Below are 15,924 nucleotides of genomic sequence, written 5' to 3' on the forward strand. Positions count from 1 at the left end.
GCACCCATACGGGCTATTTCGATATAAGTTGTATCTCAAGTGATCTCAAGTAAGCCGGTAAGCGCGTGTTGGCGCTCGTTGTCCCGGTTCTGCCTTCCGCAACCGTTCATGCGGTCGTCTGTGATTGCACAATCTACAATAAAGTGGATTGAACTGACTGCCCGTGCATTCATTGAACGTCAAGCCTTCCTGTCTATGAGAAGAGTAAAGCATCTCTGGTAAAGCATCCTCCTGAAGTCTCTTTTCTCTCTCACTCTCTAGCGGGATTCAACGGTCCTAGAACTCGCTTTAGGGGAAAGTAGAGTTATTGTACGCACTGGGTAATTGTACGCTTCGTAGTTTGGCATCTTCCCGATAAATACATATTATATCACAACGATATTTGTAAGCTAAAGGTATTTTTTTAATATATAACCATACATTATATCATTTAAAAACGTAATTAATTGAAAAAAGAAGAAAAAGTAAAATCACGATTTTTGTTGCGATTTTGGCGTTCAGAAAATAAGGCAATAAGTCCGTATTTTTACTTTATTTATTTAATCTTGTTATACCTAACAAAAGTACATTTTTTCCTGCGTTCTTTGAGCTATTGTTTATTAAATTTAATTAAATAGTCATCAAGTAATTGTTTTCTTATCAAATCAAGTCCGTCATCAACAATTTTACGCATTCATCTTGAAAAGCGTGAGACCACGTGAGGTCAACTATAGTTCCACTAGTACAGTGTAGTGCAGTGTAGTGTAGTTAAAAGAATGGGCTATAACCTCATTTTTCCTCCGCGTCCATTTATCCAACCGCACGTACAATTACCCAAGGCCCGAGACATTTTTTTGTTTATCCACTTGCTTCTTTTTGCGGAATATAGCATTACCAAATAAAAAATTCTTCAATATGACAACACATAATGATAAAAAAATGTTTAAAGTTTCTATTCTGTATTTGTATCGATTTCAACTTTAAAAATCACTTCACTGCGATAAATTTCCCTTAGGTGCGTGCAATTTACCTACTTTCCCCTACATTTGGCTTGTTTTCTGTTCCTGCACTAGAGTGCATTAGAACGTTTCTTCTTGCTTTTACTTACTTTCAAATATATATCTATTTCATTTTAAGTGCACGCTAATTCAGGGAGTTCAACAGAAAACAAACCACGGACTTAGGAATAGAGGGACGGAGCCCTACTTTAGGCAAGAGGGGGTGTTCTCTCAGGCATGCAGGGGGAACCGTTCTCCGCCATCTTGGTTTCAAAAAACTTATACATAGATATGTGTCAGTGACATCTCGTTTGCACTGTGTTAGTGTGACAGCTATAAAGTTAGGTTAGATACTCAAACTCATTCGTCTTATTCATCAACGTTAATTCACTCTTTAAAAATAAAAATGGTAAAATGCATAGTACAAGAATGTTTCACGAGAAATTCTTTAGACAGATATAAAAATAAATTTCAGAAAGTATTGGAATAAAATATAAAAATTAGTTTCCACAGGTAAAAAATTATATTAATTTTATTAATACGTAATATTTTATTTTTATTAATATAAAAAACTATTTTTTTTTGTTGATACAATTGATGTATGTGTTTTGCTTTATTTATTTAAAGCAAAAAAGAAAAAAATTATTTTAAATTATTATTTTTTATTTTATCATAGTTTATTTTTTAGTTTGTTTCTATATGCAAAATATTATTTAATATGTTTGTTATACTAGCTTATTACATTGCTAAATGTATTGTATGTTATTAAATAATTAAAGAAAAATTTAATGTAAAAGATTAACAAAATTTTAAACTTTATTATTCTGTACTGTTTATTTCACACATGCACTGTACATGTTTTAATGTGTGCAATCTTTGAAACCAACATGGCGGTCCCCCCGGCCGCGAACGTGGCTCATCCTTGTAAGTTATGCATCGTCCCTCTATTTCTAAGTCCATGGAATAAACAGATCATGCCGCGGCATTCAGATAGTCGTTCTGTTTGTGGAGCTTTTGTTATTATACGATTGTACAGTACTGTAAAGAAATATTTTAGATAAAAGAGTCAGGTACAGTATTGTCGAAAAGTTAAGTAAAAATTAATTCTGACTTTCATATGATTAATGGCCGAATTTTAAAAAATGCTATAACGTCGAACAAAAAATTCTACAAATGCATAAAAAATATTTAAAAAATTCAAATATATTGCCAGTTTTTTAAATAAAAACAATAAAATAATAATTTTAAAAACATTAATTAATTATAATTATTTTAATGTTTAATATTTAATAATTATTAAAATATAATAAATTTCTAATATTAAATAATTATTAAAATAATAATTATTAAAATAAATATTTCCAAAATTTTGTTATTGTTAGGAAATAAACAAATAAAACTTTTTTAAAATATTTTAAGTAAAAAAATATTATTTTGCAGCAATAAAGATACTGTTTAACCGATTTAATATATTTTATTTCTTTTCTTTATTACCGACCTCAAAAATCCCAGGATATCAAATTTTGACTACATTAAATATATTTAAAATACATGTATCCGCTATATTAAATCCGCCATTTTGTTTTTTGCAATTTTGATTTCAGATTTGTAATTAGCGACCTCCAAAACTCCAGGATATCAAATTTCATGTAAATCAAAAAACGCTTTCATATTTTGGCCATTTTTTCGGGATTTTGGCCTTGGGATTTGGGACTGCTGCCTTCGTTTGAAAACCTTGCGGTGTCCGACTGGTTGTGTGCATCTGAAATCCTTCCATTGATCAAATCATGTTTTGAAGCGGTTGATCAAAGCCTATCAGCAGATTGTGAATTTATTGGACGGGGAACTTAAACGATCCGAGAGTTTTGGAAAATAAAACTCCGAAAAGAGGGAAGATTGAAAATCAGGGTTGGGTAAGTTAATAAATTTTTTTAACTAAATTAAATTAAAGTTGATGGCACATAAAATTAATTTAGTTACGTTAAAAGTTATATGTATAAAAAATTAATTCAATTAAAGTTAAGATTAAATTAACATAAATTAAAATAAAATTTAATTTCGAAAATCAGTATTTATATAAAATTAGAATATCGCAATTTTTTAAAATTGCATTATTCTAAATAATAAAATAATTGAAACATAAATTATCAAATAAATTTTTTGTCTCATAATTTAAGTTTGTATGAAATGAAAAAAATGTTTTTTTTTATAGACACGTATTCTTTTACAATTTTCACATTTTATGATTAAATTATTAAAAATATTATATTTTAAGTATATAACGTAAAATATAACATATGTGTATATATATATATATATATATATATATATATATATATATATATATATATATATCGATAAAATATAATCTTATTAAATAAATTTTTCATTATTAGAGTAATTATTAAATTTTAATAAGAGCATTATTTCAAAATAATCAGTTAATTTTCCTTGTAAGTTATCAATCAATATTCGTACCAATAGTAAACCACCTGCACTAATTATTCGTTCTACATGTGCTGAGAATGGTACCGATGTATTAAACTGTCATTTATACAGTACAAAAAATTAACATAAAAACAGTTAATAAGTTAATGTTCAAAAATGACTAATTAAAGTTAAAAATTAATGCATTTAAAATTAACTAAATTAAGTTAAAAGTTAATAATTTTTTAACTTTTCGTTTATCTTTTAACTAGTTACTACCCAAGCCTGCTAAAAATAAATCTAAGCAGTAAAAATTTTAATTCTCCCGACTTAGCCAGGTTAATCAGAGCGTAGCTTACTTTATCGATGAGCTTCCGGCAACATCTGAGGTACCTGCATTTTATTCCTCTGTCTCTCTCTCTCTCTCTCTCTCTCTCTCTCTCTCATTATTAAACCTCTATTAAGATGAATCTCACACCATCAAGAAAATTAAGTTCTCACCTAATTAAATTTATTTAAATGATAATTTTGTACCACAATCCAAATATTGATGCTCAAATCTTTTAACAGAAAGTTTGGCAAAATGCGAGAAATTCAGTTTAACATGAAAAAAAAGATATATAGTAGTCACAAACACGAAACAAGTACACTAAAAGTTAGTGCTAATTTAGTGCACAAAGAAAGCTTTAAAATAAATTAAAAATGTAGGAACGAGGGAGTTAAAATGACGAAGTAAATAAGATGACGAATTATTAATTTTTTTAAGTTAATAACAAATAACAAACCGTTGCTTAATTTATTAGAGACTTTAGACGATAACAAATAATCTGTGGTAGTTTGATTTCAATCTATCCATAAAAAGAGATAATATAATGGGAAATATGTTTTGGAAGTACCTATCCATAACTTTTTAGTGTTCGTTTATAAGGAATAACATACTTAATTATAATAAATATTTTTTATTTTCTCTATAAAATCACAATATTGTATAGCTAAAAACGTATACAATAATGTATTTATATTTTTCATTTTTTATGATGCAATATTTTATATTTCATAAACAAATAAACACGGTAACTGGGGGTAAAATGACGAAAGTTGTGCATAGACAAGGTAATGCATTTGTGCATTAGTTTTTTCGGTCTTAAGCATTCTGATTATATATAACGCAATTTTAATCGCAATATATATATATATAGTAATGTATATCACAATTTTACTGATTTTTTTGTAGATTACATAAATATTTTTTTGTTTTATTTACGTTTTTCTTTAACTACGTTGTTATATCAAAATAGTATAAGATTAATATATTATAATAAATTTTTTTTATTTATAAGAGTACATTTTTAACTTTATTTAACTGTTTTTTACTTTATTCGGTATTAAAAGTCATCTTACCCGCATATGGGAGTAAAATAACAAAATTGACATGTCCTAAAATAATTTAAATTTTTAAAAATTTTAGTTTATTTAACAATTTCTAATTTTTACTGATAATAAACAAGGTTTTAGTGAATCTAAAAAAAATAGATTGTTATTTTTACACAATCACAGAAATTATAATAGCAAAAATCGACAAACCTTAAGGTCGTATTGTACCCCCCCCCTCTCCTCTACTCGTTTAAAAGATATTACTATATATCCACCGCTGCATTGCAATCTAAGAAAACATTACTTAGAATCTATTATAGTTATATATTTTTGATACTAATATAACATAGAAAATACAATTAATCGAAATATAACAGGATTCAAAGTTGTTACTAACACAATAACAATTATTAATTTATCCCATCCGATAGCGCATAAAATCAATTGTCAAACCGTCACAGAATTTGGTGCTTGCAAAACTTTTATACTAAAATATTTCTTAGTCATCGCAGAATTGAAATATATTAATTTCCGAATTTGATGCTCACTACAAACTATATACTACAAAACGTTTTTTAAATAAATTTAAAAACATTTTTTCTTGCTTGGTATATTCAAAATACTTCTCTTTATAAAGAAGATTCGAACTACTCTATTTCATCCTCAGTCTAATGGATAGGTAGAGCAAGAGCATCAAACACTTTTGAGTTTCTTGGTAATGATTGTTTTAGAAAATCAAATAGATTGGGATTGTTGAATTTTTGGTACGAGGGTCGTTTAATAAGTCCTTAGAAAAAGATAGAAAAACAAATTACTTTGAGTAAATTTTTTTATTTTTTAACATAATTTTTTTTTTAGCTCGATACACTTTTCTCAGCGTTTTTTTAAGCCGTCCGAAAAATAGGATTTCTGAAGGTCCTCAAAATAAGCATCTGTTTGGGCGATGACTTCGTTCGACGTAAGTCGTTTTCCGCCGAGCCATTTTTTTGAGGAAAATAAAAAAAAAGTTACTGGGGACCAAATCTGGTGAATATGGAAAACGATTCACGTCGAATGAGGAGCTAGGTCATCGCCCTAAACGGGGTGCGCACGATTGGACACCACCACTCATAGCGGCCGATGTCTAGAGTTTTTCCACTGGTCAAGTGCTGTGAGTGGCGGTGTCCAATCGCTCTGTGTCCAAAAGGGTGTCACCCACCCTAAACAGATGCCTATTTTAAGGATCTCCCGAAATTCTATTTTTTGGACGACTTAAAAAAGTTGGAGAATTACTGGGAAAAATGTATCGAGCTAAAAGAAGATTATGTTAAAAAATTAAAAAAAATTAACCCAAAATAATTTGTTTTTCTATCTTTTTCTAAGGATTTATTGAACGACTGTTGTAGCCCTTTCCCCTACTTGTTCAAAAAATTTGACATGGGAAGACACTTCATTAAAAGAATTATTTTAATTATTAATTATTAATAATTTAAAAAAATGTTTTAAATTATTTGTTTTTAAATTATTGTTATAAAGTATTTTTAATTAATGTACAAATATGTATATTAGTTTTTAAAAATATTTTTAATAATATAAAAGTATATTAAATATTAAATAGTACATTAAATATTAATTAAATTATTAAAATTATTTAAGGTATTTCTAGCTGAAAGGAATAAGAAGGAAGAAGAAAAAAGAAGGAAAAAGAAGAAAATAAACAAAAGGAGACAAGACACAAGACATGATTATTCAGCCGGGATATAATACATATATTGTGAGTTTTAACACTTTATTTGGTACTGGTATTACAAAAGTGAAAGATAGAAGTATATCGCAAGTCACATTATGCGTAAAGCGTGAGACACGCAAAAGCAGATAGAGAAGAAGAAAACAGGAACACCAAACGTGGCGAGTACCAACATAAATAAAAATATCTAAAGTGTAGCAAATGTTGTCAATTTATAGCAAAAGAAAAAAGCGCCAATTATAAAAACTAACATATATTTTATAAATGGATGCGTATATGGCTAAACACATGTATTGTATCTATAAATATAATACGTGAGACATACAGACAGAGAAAATTTATATTAGTAACGTGAAGAAAGGAACAAGAAAAAGAAAAACTGCTCTTCAAGTGAATATTTGAAGAAAAATTACGCATATTTTGAAAAAGCTTTTTAGATAGCTTCTTTAGATCCTTAAAAAATTATCAATAGTTATTTCTAAATACTTTAAATAGTATATAAAATTCATAATGTCTAAACTTTTTTATAACAATGTAGATATTCCTCTATTAACTCTATTGTATTTCTAAATATTTTGATTCATTACTTTTTTCTAAAAAAAAATGTTCTTTTCTTTCACTTTTTTTATATATAAAATTAATTAATATAAGGGCAACATGTTGGAATTATACAATTAGTCACAAAAATAACTTACTTTATTGACTATTTCTATTATGATGCAGTCAATAACATAGCGATAACGAAAACAACTGTTGAGACATTTATATCAAATAGAAAATTTGTACAATCTATTGCAAGATATTAGAAGTGCTTCATACAAATAAAAGGGTCATTTAAAGAAAGAGTTTAAGAAAGAAAAATTGTAAAATGAGTGTAAACACTAAAAAAAGGAAACGTCCTCTTACAGACAAAAATGATATAGTATTAAAGAGACTGCGCATAGAATTAATACGCATAGACTTAAATAAACGAGAGAGTTTAGGATTTCTTAGTGATTTACAAGATGAGTCTGGACAGGACATATTATGTACAGATCATCATACTCAACACCATAGACATCATTCTTCTAATCACTTAATTAAACTTATGTATCAATTAGACTTGTCAGTACTTTGTTTGCTTAGAAAGTTTACGTATGAACATAAATATCCTTCATTATCATTAACGTTTGAAGATTCTGAAATTGATAAATTTAATAATATTGTTATTCGTCATGAAAAGAAATCAATTCATATACGAATTGAATATGTAGATGAATATTATACAGAAAATAGTATTACCTATAGCAAATTATTTTTAAAAAGACATAAATCTTTAATTAATAGTTATTTCAACATTTTTGTTAAACGTATATTAAAAACAGATAATTCATTAACAGATTTAGAATATCTCATTATTTATACTAATTCGAAATTGGATCTTACAAAAGAGAAAACATTTAAAATAAGACGATCTAAAACTTTTTATCCTTTTAAATTTAATAACATACACATTAAAGAAAGTGAGATTTTAAAGAATTTTTTATTTACAAATGATAATACACAAGAGGATGGTTTTTATCGGTTTTCGCAAGATAAAACAACAAGAGAAAAGCTTTTAAAGAAGTTGGAATTTTTGTCTTCTACGAAGAAAATATTACAGAAAAGAAAACTTACTCAGGAATGTGAGAAAAAAGTAAAAGAAGCATTTTTAGACAAATTAGTATTTGCAGTTAATCAGCCCAACAGAGAAAAACTGAATAGCATTGTAAAAATTGAAATGAAAAAAAATGGTAAAGATCAAGATGATTATGTAGCATTACAAGAAAGAGTATTACGTGACTTAAAAACTTCAGACTACTATATGAAATGTGGAGTTGATGTATCCGGAATTACATATCAATTCAATTTATTAATACACTTCCTGCATGATATGTTTGTGCACAAAAATGTATTTTCCGTAAACTTGGGAAAAAATGATAATTGCATTACTATTTGTAACAAAAATAAAATTTCTTACTTATACGTTTATAACGCAGATGGTAATATAGATAGTAATCACTTGTTTTCCTTCAAACAGAAAGAAAATGTGTTTTGTATTAATAAGTATTTTACATTATTTATAGAAGAATTTGGTGAGGATATAGAATATTTGATTATTTATACTAATGCAAATTTAGATCTCACAAAGAATAAGAGGTTAAAAGGAAGGCTATCTAATGATTCCTGTCTTTTAAAATTTGATAGTGTAAATATTTGTGAGGAAAAATATAGAACTTTAACGTACAGTTTATCTATAAATAAAAATGGTCTTTATCAATTTTCGGAAAAAGTAACACGAGAGAAGGTCATAAATCTGTTACAGCTGCCACCTTCATTGCAAAAAGAAAAAGAAAAAGGAAAACTTTCTAATGAAAATGAAAAAGAAAAAAAAGAAAAGTTTTTAGATAAATTGATATTTGCAGTTAACCAGCCAGATAAGGAAACATTAAATACTTATATTAGATCTGCGATAACTAAATTACACAATTACCCATACACCTATGAAGAATTATGTGAAATAGCGTTACGTTGGTCAGAATCTCATGAATTCGGTTGTCTTACAAAAGGAATAATGAAAAAGCTTCTTGAAGAAATAAAAAATAATAAATTTAGTTATCAAACATTTCAAAGTAAACACATCAATAATGAAATTAAACTTGCTAAAAGTATCATTGACACAGCAGGAACATCTGAATTTAATAAATTCCTAGACTTTTTAATTAAAGGGGAAGGGCTAAACTATCTAACGGTGCTGAAAAGAAAAAGAATAAATCTAACTAATGTGTCGAGTATTTTATGTGGATCAGGCACTAAAGGTATTAAAGCATTTAAAGATTTATGTGGTCTGTGGTTTGATAAAGAAGGAAATGAAACACAATATTTAAGAAATCTAAGAAAAGAAAAAATAAATTTAACTAATATGTCGAGTATTTTAAATAGAGCAGGTGCTAAAGCTTCTAAATCATTCAAAGATTTGTATGATCTGTGGTTTGATGTCGAAGGACATAAAACACAATATTTAAAATCTTTAGAGGAAAAGGGAGTAAATCTAGCTAATGTATCCAGTATTTTAAGTGGATCAGGCGTTAAAGCTCCTAAAGCATTCAAAAACTTGTATGATCTGTGGTTTGATTTTGAAGGACATAAAACACAATATTTAAAATCTTTAGAGGAAAAGGGAGTAAATTTAGCTAATGTGTCCAGTATTTTAAGTGGATCAGGCGTTAAAGCTCCTAAAGCATTTGAAGACTTATATGATTTGTGGTTTGATGACAAAGGACATAAAACACAATATTTAAAATCTCTAGAGGAAAATGGAGTAAATCTAACTAATGTGTCGAGTATTTTATGTGGATCAGGCGCTAAAGCTCCTAAAGCATTCAAAGACTTATATGATCTATGGTTCGATGACAAAGGACATAAAACACAATATTTAAAATCTCTAGAGGAAAAGGGAGTAAATCTAGCTAATGTGTCCAGTATTTTAAAAAAATCAGGCGCTAAAGCTCCTAAAGCGTTCAAAGACTTATATGATCTATGGTTTGATGAAAATGGACATAAAACAAAATATTTAAAATCTTTAGAAGAAAATGTAATACCTCTTACTAATGTGTCCAGTGTTTTAAATCGATCAGGTTCTAATGCTTCTAAAGCATTCAAAGACTTATATAATCTGTGGTTTGATGCTGAAGGACATAAAACAAAATATTTAAAATCTCTAGAGGAAAAGGAAGTAAATCTAGCTAATATCTCCAGTATTTTAAATGGATCAGGCGCTAAAGCTCCTAAAGCATACAAAGACTTATATGATTTGTGGTTTGATGAAAAAGGACATAAAACACAATATTTAAAATTTCTAGAGAAAGAAGATATAAATCTAGCTAACGTTTCTAGTATTTTAAATGGATCAGGCGCTAAAGCTTCTAAAGCATTCAAAGACTTATATGATCTATGGTTTGATGAAAAAGGACATAAAACACAATATTTAAAATCTCTAGAGGAAAATGGAGTAAATCTAGCTAATGTCTCCAGTATTTTAAATGGATCAGGCGCTAAAGCTCCTAAAGCATTCAAAGACTTACATGATGTGTGGTTTGATGACGAAGGACAGAAAACACAATATTTAAAATCTCTAGAGGAAAATGCAGTAAATCTAGCTAATGTGTCCAGCATTTTACATACAGCAGGCGCTGAAGCTTCTAAAGCATTCAAAGACTTATATGATCTGTGGTTTGATGAAAAAGGACATAAAACAATATATTTAAAATCTTTAGAGGAAGAAGAAATAAATCTTGCTAATGTCTCCAGTATTTTAAATGGATCGGGCGCTAAAGCTCCTAAAGCATTCAAAGATCTATATGATCTGTGGTTTGATGAAAAAGGACATAAAACAAAATATTTAAAATCTCTAGAGGAAAATAAAATAACTCTTACTAATGTGTCCAGTATTTTAAGTTCATCAGGTTCTAAAGCTTCTCAAGCATTCAAAGACTTATATGATCTGTGGTTCGATAAAGAAGGAAATATGACACCATATTTAAAATTTGGTGGTCACAGTGGATCAATTTAGCCCCTGAGTAACTTTCGAAAGTTAAGTATTTTATTCCACATCAATTTTCAAATAATTGCCGTATAAAACCAGACAGTGTAATTAGATCGGAAAAACTTTTATGTAAAGTTTAAACATCATGGAATGCATTCTCTTCATGAAAAATTAACAAATAAAATTATACTTACATTATGATAACATTTTTTAAAAATATAAGTCCCGAAAAAATTACATTTTTTCACAAAATAATAATAAATTTTCCAATATTTTTACTAAAAGTTTATGGTAATACTTTTGAAATATGCTACTTTAATTAAAAATAATTTTCTAGTAAATCTTTAAGAAAATGGATTTATTTTACATATAGAATGTTGGCCATTTTTGGAAAGAAAAATTGCGTTTATATAAAGAAATTGAATTTATTAAGCAAAAATCAGTACAAAGATAACTTTTTTTTTAGTCTCAAATGGTTTTGAAAATTTTAAAAAATAAAATTTTGCAAATGTATTTTAATTCGCCGCAATTATTACATAAATAAAGGTGATGAGTGTCACATATCTGGCATAAACAAGAAGAATATTAATACTTGATTTTATGATTTTTTATATAAAAGCGTAATAGACAGCAACCCTTATCTTTTCCTATAAAGACCTTTCTACACTTCTAGTCAGGATTAAGCGATACACTATCTGATATCCTTACGAAAAAAAATACAAGAATACAAATAAACTATTGATATACTATTGAAGGGCTATCGAATTGAAGCAGATTAATATAATAATGTCACATGCTCTATTTTAGGTTCTAATTAGATAATTCCAGCATATGGCGATTTTCCATAATTACCATCTTGTTAATTATTGCAAAGTATATAAAATATGCTAGAGAACGTTTCTCTTTAGATCGACTGGCTCCATCATCTCGTGAGGTTTTATTTTAAAAAACTTCTCCAAAATCAAAGTGAGTCATTTAAACCTTGTGGGACATCCAAAGGTTAAAAATTCTAAAAAAAGAAGAGATAACTACAGTTGTCCAATTTATGTGGAACTGCTAATGTTGCAACAATTTAGAATTATGCAATCTAATGAAAACTCACAGAGTTTCGGAAATAATCTGAAAGTACAATTTATAAAAATACTGCATGGTGGAACATTTGCCTTATTTTATTAGTTTTTCGTTCATAAGTCAAGAAATCGCTTGTTGCTGAATTTTACCCGGCGTTTGCGAAACTAATTGTAAGTCAGAATCGCTTATTCTGACCATGGAACTATGTTGTTCACGGATTCAAAGTCGGAGTTTCTCACTCCAAGTTTGTAATATTCACAAACCTGTAAATTCTGTATGCATTTATTTATAACACTTGTTTGTGTAAATAACTGTAAATATTTCGTGTAAATAAATTATTTAATGTTAATGTGAGAGTAACTTGCATGTAAAAACTGTAGTTACAACGTATATTCAAATTGTTGATTTTACGACAAAGTTTTCGGGAATGTTCTCTCGAGAAAACTTCAAAACAGTCTGGAAGCATGACGTATAAATGTATTATTCGTAAATACATTTTCCTCTTTCAGTATTTAGTATACGAGAGTGCGAAATCTCGTCGTAAAAAGCGATACATGAAATTAGAAGAATGTTTAAAAAACTATGATAAGTAGAAACAGATTTAAACTTTTTGCTTTATGTAATTTTATAAAACAGTTATTATTTTAATCTGCCTTACGTTTAAGTTATGATAAAGATTTTGTTTATTTTTATTCTTTCTTTAAAATATCTTACTTAAACAATTAAATACTAATCTAAACGTGTACGTTTTTCTATACAACTTGTCGAACTATCTAGTTCAATTTAAAAATTCGCTGTATGTATGTACAATGAGGTTCATTAATGAGATCCTTTTTTGGTGTAACTAGTGCAAAAGTCATAACAATCTTAGCCAATCAGATGAACTCATTAAGCCGATAACAACACAAGATTGGTTAAATTGCTAGAATTCCTACACCGAAAAAGAATCTCATTAATGCATCTCATTGTATGTACATACATACCTTGTTTACACCGAGCACTTGATACGCGTACTAACTTGTAATTTTCAAAAATTTATATATTTAAAACAAAATAAATATATGTTAGGCGTTTAAGAAAAAGAAAGCATTTTACATGCAAGAAATTCAAGCTACACGGACGTATCTATTAATGTACAACTATAACCTTAAAATTTTGTATCAACATATCGTAAGAAGGTTGGATATGACAGAATGTTATTACAGAATAGCTATTATAAATAATAAATTTGATATAAAACTGTTTCTTAATTTACCCTGATATCATTATCTATCTTTCAATTTTGTTCTGCTTATTTAAGTAATACATGTGTTACCAATACATGCCGTTTGTTTTCTGTTCCTGAACTCCCTGAATTAGTGTGTACTTAAAATGAAATAGATATATACAGAGAGGAACCTGAGAGCGGCCACGGCGGCCTTTTTCCTATAACGCTTCGAAACTCCCGTACACTAGTGACGCACATCTATTCTGGTCAGAATGGGAACTACGTGTCACATCCATTTTGCAACCCGCCGTTAAAAACAGTGTGGATGTTAGCACAGACAACAACCCACATCCATCTCTCGAGAAATGGATGTACACCCAAGGACTTTGATTCTGTCCATGGGAAAATTTTCCAAATTAAGAAGTCGCTATTTTTCTACATACTTACAGTTCATGATTAACGCAACGACCAATAAGCTCTAGTCATTTTATTAATCATGAACTGCGAGTATGTAGAAAGTGGTGACTTCTCAGTTTGGAAAATTTCACCATGGACAGAATCAAAGTCCTTGGGTGTAGGTTGTTGTCCGTACTAACATCCATTTTGCTGCAAATAAAATCTGTCGCGTATCACGTATGTTGCAACCAGAACAGGGGTCGAGAATGTGCACAAATGATTAATTACGTCTACTTTCGCGTAATTTTTTATTTATTATAGTCTGAATTATTTACATTAACATTGATATTAATACATATCAATACGTATATGCCCATATTTTGCACAATCATATTTTTACTTAAAAAAGATGTTTAATAGTAACAGAGAGAATTTGGTTCTTTAATAAAGAAACATTCATTTTACGCAGTACTTAAAAAATAATTGTAATTAACATCGCATCATATGATGAAGAAGAAATGAATGTCTTTCCATGAATAAATATACTATCTTTTTATTTTTACATAATTCTTTATTATTTAAATGTCTTCAAATTATACTTTTGAAAAAATTAGCTTTTTTAATTTTTTTAAATCTTGACACAACTCTCTCTCTCTCTCTCTCTCACTCTTTCTCTCTTTCTCTTTTAACGTGATTGTCCTTTAATTGTTTAGGCCTTCAGTTAGAGAGAGAAAGCATCGCGGTGATAAACATGGAGCAAGCGGCGATGTTATCTCTATGGATACCCTCCTCTTCACTCCCCTCTCGACCCTTCACGTTTTCCGTGCTACGTTTAGGCCGTAAAATTCAGAAAGAGGATTTCGGACGATTTCTGCGCAGGGACGTAGAGAGACTAGAAAGCGCCCACTCTTTTTTTATTATGTTACAATGGCATATACATGCATACGCATGATTTACAAATGACAATACGCGCGATTAATATGGCACAATAAATAATAATAATAATAATAATAATAATGTAATAAAAATCAATGAAATATATGGATACTTGAGTATTATTTTTATTCTCTAACTTACAAACGTGAAGATTATTGATCTGATTTTAATACAACCTTTCAACAGTTTTTACGAAATATCACGTAAAGATTAATCAAAACTTTACAAAAAAAATTAATTAAGAATTATATAATAATATACGATATAAGGTATTAAAGTGTTAATCAGTAAAGTAACGGATTTTAATCAAATTCTTCTCGATATTAATCGATGGCAAGTGTGGAAATGATGGAAATGGGATGGCAATGGGATGGAAATATTGGAATGAATGCAATGATGTTAATGGAATGGCAATAATGGAAATGATGACAATGACAATATATATAGCCTGACGGCAATGACGGCAATGGTGGAAATGATGGCAATTATGACAATGTTCTCGATGTTAATGATGGCAATGGAATGGCAATATGGAAATAGAATGGCATAATGAAATGAATGCAATGATGGAAATGTTATCAAAAAAATGGCAATGATGGCAATAATAAAAATGATGGCAATGTCGGCAGTGGCGGCAATGGCGTAATAATAATGGCAATGATGAAAATGGGATGACAATGATGGCAACGATGGCAATAATGACAATGATGGAAAAGATGAAAAGTAGGCCATCCCATTGGATGGCAATGATGGAAAGAATGCAATTATGGAATGCAATTATCGATTCCTGAATGACATGAGCTTGCTGCTGTATTTGTACTGCAGCCATATAATATTTCCATTTCATCATAGAATGGACAACGTTTAGTTGCAGCTCCACTAACATTATTATCTCTTTAGCACTTTTTTTTTTTTTTTTTTTTTGTACGATGAGGGAAATGCTCATGGCACGACAGGTTGGCTAGACCTGATAGTGTTGGACTCGAGTCAGGACGGTGCTAACCCGGCCACGTAGTTTCAGCGACCAGGCTCGCCCTAACCCGCCCAACAACTAAAAACCTCACCGATCCACCTCGCCCCAGATCGAAGGAAGGCCCCGGCCAGCAATACGCTATTTCATCAGTAGCCTTCCCCCGGGGGTCAGAGCGTGAGCCCCCCGACGCGCCAGTTCGTCAGGTTGGGAGAGGACGTGCCAGGGCGGCGGCCGATCTCTTTAGCACTTAAAGTATGCAAGTTTTAAATTTTT

At 29.2% G+C, this 15,924-nt stretch overlaps 2 long non-coding RNA genes across 3 annotated transcripts; one reads left to right on the forward strand and one right to left on the reverse strand.

Annotated features, from left to right (window-relative positions):
- Positions 1–14,496, forward strand: LOC113004440. Its single transcript, XR_005575355.1, has 4 exons — positions 1–218; positions 2,582–2,890; positions 6,414–6,531; positions 14,456–14,496. It is a non-coding gene; the product is annotated as an uncharacterized LOC113004440 (long non-coding RNA).
- Positions 1,776–12,059, reverse strand: LOC113004441. 2 transcript variants are annotated; one of them, XR_005575354.1, is made up of 4 exons: positions 11,921–12,019; positions 3,764–3,905; positions 2,476–2,739; positions 1,776–2,015 (listed from the first exon to the last, which is right to left on the reverse strand). It is a non-coding gene; the product is annotated as an uncharacterized LOC113004441 (long non-coding RNA). The 2 variants fall into 2 exon arrangements; XR_003269040.2 differs by lacking the exon at positions 3,764–3,905 and having other exon boundaries at positions 11,921–12,059.
- Positions 14,497–15,924: the final 1,428 nt, after the last annotated feature.

This window comes from Solenopsis invicta, chromosome 8 (assembly GCF_016802725.1).
Source record: "Solenopsis invicta isolate M01_SB chromosome 8, UNIL_Sinv_3.0, whole genome shotgun sequence".
Taxonomy (NCBI): domain Eukaryota; kingdom Metazoa; phylum Arthropoda; class Insecta; order Hymenoptera; family Formicidae; genus Solenopsis; species Solenopsis invicta.